Source organism: Glycine max, chromosome 14, assembly GCF_000004515.6.
Source record: "Glycine max cultivar Williams 82 chromosome 14, Glycine_max_v4.0, whole genome shotgun sequence".
Classification (NCBI taxonomy): domain Eukaryota; kingdom Viridiplantae; phylum Streptophyta; class Magnoliopsida; order Fabales; family Fabaceae; genus Glycine; species Glycine max.
The window spans coordinates 48,633,585-48,639,584 of NC_038250.2; the positions used below are offsets into that span (position 1 = coordinate 48,633,585).

The following is a 6,000-nucleotide window of genomic DNA, read 5'->3' on the forward strand; positions in this document are numbered from 1 at the left end:
TACAATTTTATTAAAAATTATTTGTTTCCTTGATAGGAGTGAACAAACCTCAAGGGCTAGTATATATATAAATAGTGAACAAACCTCAAGGGTTAGTATTATAAATAGAGGGAGTAAAAGACATTCAATAACTTTTAATTTAAGAACAAAATAATTTAATGCTTATTAAATTGCAATACTCCAAAGTTAAAAGGAAGTTTATGTTCATTTAATTGAGATATTTAATGACTCTTTGTCAATAAAATTTGTATTTTAACACATATAATGGATGAGTATTTTATGTATTACTAATACTTTTTAAAAACTAAAATCAAATATAAAAGATAATGTACTCTAAAATTTAAATAAATAGCAGATAATGTATATTTTTGAGTTTAGACAATGTACTATAATATTATTTTGAAAAAATAATACAGTACTTTTGATATATTATTAATATATGTTAACCAAATAATAATAAAATGTGCTAAAAAGTGTGTTACTAGCACTTTTCTTTTATTATTCAATTAAGATATTTAATGACTCTTAATTTTTTTATGCGTAAAAATTAAATTCAGTGACTAAAAAGTTTATAATAATTAAAGTACATTACTCTATGACTCTTAATATGACAATAAAGTTAGTATTTTAACACATAATGTTTAAATATCTTTGATGTGTTATCAATATTTTTAACAAAACTAAAAATAAGTATTAAAAGCAATATATTCTAAAATTTAAATAAAAGCATTGGAAGAAACAAAAGACATTTTAATTTATTAATTATTTGATTACTATAATTTAAAATATAAAAAAAACTCATGTGAATAGAACTAGATAAGAAAAATTTCAATTCTTTGTGGTATTAAGAAACTTCCCCCCTATTATTTTAGTATAGTTTGAGAAAATAAAAAAATAATATGGATAACATTAGATAAAAGACAAAATTAAATTTTTATATTGATAATTTTTTTTATAGTTTATTAATTTTTTTATCATTTTTTACAATTTATATTTTAGTATATGTTTTGTACAAACAAATGTGAGAACTTAAATGCATGAAACAAACACAAATTCTTAGGTCATCATAATTTAAAATCATTAAAGCAAGATGAGAAAATGAACAAAATATAATCAATAACTTACCTTCTTTTGTGATTCTCAGGAACATGCTCCAAGTAAAATTAATAATAGTCGATATTTCATAAACATACCTTAGGTTATCAAGGTGGTCAATGTCCCACATTTGTAGTTATATAGTTGATACCCCTTTTAACCTTCCATTCATCCCCAACAAAATACAAGTGAATCCTAGAATGTTTATTGAGATAGAAACTAGCTTTACAATGAAGAAAGTATTTGTAACATTTTTTACTTTGCTACTTGTATTTGTTCTTACCGTTACAACTTCACAGAGCCATCAACTATAGTTTCAAGATCACCAAAGGCATCAATTACAACCTCAGGGTCACCAAAGATAGGGTTGCTAAAGACACCAATTGCAACTTAAGGGTCACCAAATGCAAGGCTGCCAAGGGCACCAATTATCACTTTTGGGTGAAAATTTTCTTAAGCTCAAGGCAAAGGAGAAAGTATAATAAAAAAGATGGATGCTTGGAGGTTGCTTTCTTCCTGGAAAAAAAACTAGTTAAATATATGTGAAGCAAACATTTGATGTTGCAAATAATGATTAATGAATATTTTTTAGGTGTTCTTATGCATGCATTTTAATCACATAGATTAATTATCTTCAATTAGGTTAAATCATTTGTGTTTAATGCTTGAGAACCTAAACAACTTATATCAAAATAAAACTAAGCCAAACAAGTTATCATCTCATTAGGGATGATAACGGCCGGGTATTCAAACACGATATGTACCCGCAAAATACCTACAATTTAAACCAAAATTAAAATAAAAAAAAACTAAAATTATAAATAAAAATTAAAATTAAATCAAAATTACAATTTAACTTAGACATAAAATTATTTTGTTTTTTTGTGTAAAAAATATTATATTCTTAAATTAAGTATCAATAAATATTATTAATTGAATGGATATAAATTATATCCTTACTCCAATATTTCATTGCATAATCACAATAATTATGTTGAACTTTGCTAAGCTCTTATATGAAAACTTCTTAAACTATGAGTTTAGTTTTCATATAAATCAATAATCTTATTACACATAATAATTTATAATTAAACAATAGTATAAAATCTCTTTACACTATCGTGTATTCAAATTAAATTCCTAAATAATTTTTCTTTCGTCAACTCACCTCTTTTGGTTCTCTTAATTATTTGCTCCAATTCTTTCAAATTCTTGAACCATGTCACCAACGTTTAATCCCCGCATAGGCACGAAGGGTTATAAGTAACAAAGTCCTGAACCGAAGATTAATTCTATAAATTCTATAATCGATCTAAAGAATTGAAGCTTGTAGAACATCCTAGGGTCCCGTCAAAAAATAAAAAAAAACTTAATTCTAGTGGTTAAAAAAAAAACTCACACCTTACAAGAGCATTTACCTCTACTATATTTTGAATTTATTTCAAACATTAATGTTAAAGTTTTTTTTACTGCATGTTAAGTTTTTTTTTCTTACAGCATTGGATGTTAACGTTATTTACCTATGGAATCTCCTAGTTTTTTAATGGCAACTTATGAAATCTCCTAAACTTTAGAACTTTTTATTTTTTTTTAATTACTTCATCTTTTTAATGTATGTTAGTGACATGGATTGAACCAGATTTAGTATAATTTAGAATCCAATCCAATGAAAAATAGTTGGATTGGTTCCTTATTTGTTGTTAAAAATGAATCATCCTAACCTTAATTGAATTGATTTTGATTGACAGTCGATTTGATATATTAAAATAATCATATATTCTGATTTTTTTTATAAAAAAAATACACCTAATTGATTCAATACATTAAAAATAAAAAACATTCAAATAGCTTAACCTAGCTAAAGAATAATCATGCACAATCAAAATGATAATATACACTATGTAAGAAGTTTAGAATGAGTAACAAATAAATCACTTTAAGAGTATTTTGAACGTGAATGTTTTGTAAGTTACTTAAAATTAATTAATATTCCTTAACAAGTTTTTATTATTGAAATAGATGGCTTGATTGTTTGTTGATTAAGCCAGTTATTTATATAAATATTATAACTTAATTCGTTCTTACTAATTAAATAATCATTTTTCAATTATGAAATTTAATGCGATTCAAGTTAAATATTTACTTTGACAATTTCATTGAAATAAATTTTTTATAAAATTTTTAAATTTATGTGATAAATTTAAAATAAATAACTCAATTAACCAATCATTAATTATAAATGCTCTTTAACTAAAATACAATATGAAATTAATCATGTTATCAAATATTCCAATACATATATATATATATATATATATATATATATATATCTAAATTTAAATACAAGCCCAATTATCCAAATCCAACACTATTACACACAATAAATGTCCAACATTATCATATACTAATTTACACATACTGATAAATTTAGAATAATTATTATTTTATTTTTAATATTATATATATCAAGTTGAGTCAGGTTAAAGGAGTTTGAAATTTATTCACCAAAAAAAGAAGAGTTTGAAATTTATTCAATAGAAACATCAATTATAACTATGTCAATCAAAATGAACTCCATCCTAGCTAACTTGCTCAAATGCAGTTGAGTTTGCGGGTCGATCACGACCCAACAACAATCAGATTTTGCTTTCTCTAATTTTAAAACTAGTTGTCATGCCACTCTGACTCTGTGAGTGAGGTATTGTTTAGTTGTTTCAGCACAGAAAAGAGTATCCTCTGGGTTGAGGCAAACGAAGATGTGAGAGAGAAATGGCGATGGCCATCATTATGAAGCTAAAACCCAAACTCTGGAAAACAAAAACAAGCCCTCTTCTTTCCTGCACTCACCTTCTTCAATGTTCCTCATGGTCACACTTTCCCTACAAAGACCACAACCTTCTGTGCGAAATCTTCGAAGCCATCAACGATTCCGAGAACGAGAAGGACTATTACTCTAAGAACCCGAGACTCAAACAAATCCTCCCTTACCTCAAGCCGCGCCACGTCAGCAACCTCATCACCCTCAACCCTCTCTCCCTCTCCCCGTCCTCGTTCCTCTCCTTCTTCAACCACCTCGCTTCTCGCCCTCCCTTTCGCCACACTCTCCATTCCTACTGCACCATGCTTCACTTCCTCTGTCTCCACCGAATAAGTTCCCGGTCCCGGTTCAAGGTTGCGAGAATCTGCTTCGTCGCGTGGTGAGGTTGAGACCCGTTGAACTTGAACGCTCCTGGGCCTTTTATTTGGAGGTTTTGGATTCTGGGTACCCGCCAAATTTTTTTTTTTTCAACGTTTTGATGCATGGGTTTTGTAAGGTTGGTGGTGTTGGGAGTGCGCGGTTGGTGTTCGATGAAATTCCCAAGAGGGGTTTGAGGCCAACGGTTGTTAGTTTCAATACTTTGATCAGTGGGTGCTGTAAAGCGGGGGCTGTGGAGGAGGGTTTTAGGTTGAAGGGTGTTATGGAGAGTGAGAGGGTGTGCCCTGATGTTTTCACTTTTAGTGCTTTGATCAATGGGTTGTGTAAGGAGGGTAGGTTGGACGAGGGGAGCCTTTTGTTTGATGAGATGTGCGGGAAGGGATTGGTTCCGAATGGCGTTACGTTCACTGTTTTGATTGATGGGCAGTGCAAAGGTGGGAAGGTTGATTTGGCGTTGAAGAATTTTCAGATGATGCTGGCTCAGGGTGTTAGGCCTGACTTGGTTACTTATAATGCATTGATCAATGGTCTTTGCAAAGTTGGAGATTTGAAGGAGGCTAGGCGGCTCGTGAACGAGATGAGTGCGAGTGGTTTAAGGCCTGACAGGATCACTTTCACTACACTGATAGACGGGTGTTGCAAGTATGGGGATATGGAATCGGCCTTGGAGATCAAAAGGAGGATGGTTGAGGAGGGGATCGAACTTGATGATGTAGCTTTCACCGTGCTTATCTCTGGGCTTTGTAGAGATGGGAGAGTTCATGATGCTGAGAGAATGTTGAGAGATATGTTGAGTGCTGGTTTCAAACCGGATGATCCCACGTACACCATGGTTGTTGATTGTTTTTGTAAGAAGGGTAATGTTTAGATGGGGTTCAAGTTACTCAAGGAGATGCAAAGCGATGGACATGTACCGGGAGTTGTTACGTATAATGCGTTAATGAATGGACTGTGCAAGCAAGGTCAGGTGAAAAATGCTAAAATGCTGTTAGATGCAATGCTTAATGTGGGGGTGGCTCCAAATGATATTACATATAACATTTTATTAGAAGGTCATAGCAAGCATGGAAGCTCTGTTGATGTCGACATATTTAATTCTGAGAAAGGACTTGTTAAAGATTATGCTTCATATACAGCACTTGTTAATGAATCAAGTAAAACTTCAAAAGATCACCTAAAGAGATAATTGCTACTGAAGTCTTTTTAGCTGAACTGCCATAATTGTTGGACCTGGCTTACAGATAAAAAAAATCATCAGAATAAATCAAAAGTAACATGACTATTATCACTGAATCAGTCAGTATACGGCACAGGGAAGATAAAAAATGTTTTCAATTTCATTGTTGTATAATTCTTGATTTCATTGTTGGATTGCTGAAAGTACTCTGCAAGAAGGCAGCAGCAGCAGGAGCTTCCATCTGGAAGGTATTTTATTTGAGCTGGAAGGCTTCATTTATAGCAGCAATAACATCAGAGTTATTAGAGATTGGAATTGCGCCTGTCTTCCTTCAGTTTTGTATGGTGCATGTTGATGCCAATTTAGGTTCTTTTGTCTGCTTCAGTGATTCCTTGTAAATAAAGCAACTTGGCTGCTATTGTCAATGCAAGAAACGGAAATTGCTTCTAAAGGTTAAGGTGACTAGCTAACTGTGAGCTACCCGAGATTATATGATTCAAAACACTTGGTTACGGTTCTGGTATTTAGGTTA

The 6,000-nt window shown here is 31.2% G+C and overlaps 1 pseudogene; it reads left to right on the forward strand.

The window, feature by feature from the left end:
- Nucleotides 1-3,689: 3,689 nt before the first annotated feature.
- LOC100814919 (putative pentatricopeptide repeat-containing protein At1g09680) lies at nucleotides 3,690-5,619 on the forward strand (annotated as a pseudogene).
- Nucleotides 5,620-6,000: the final 381 nt, after the last annotated feature.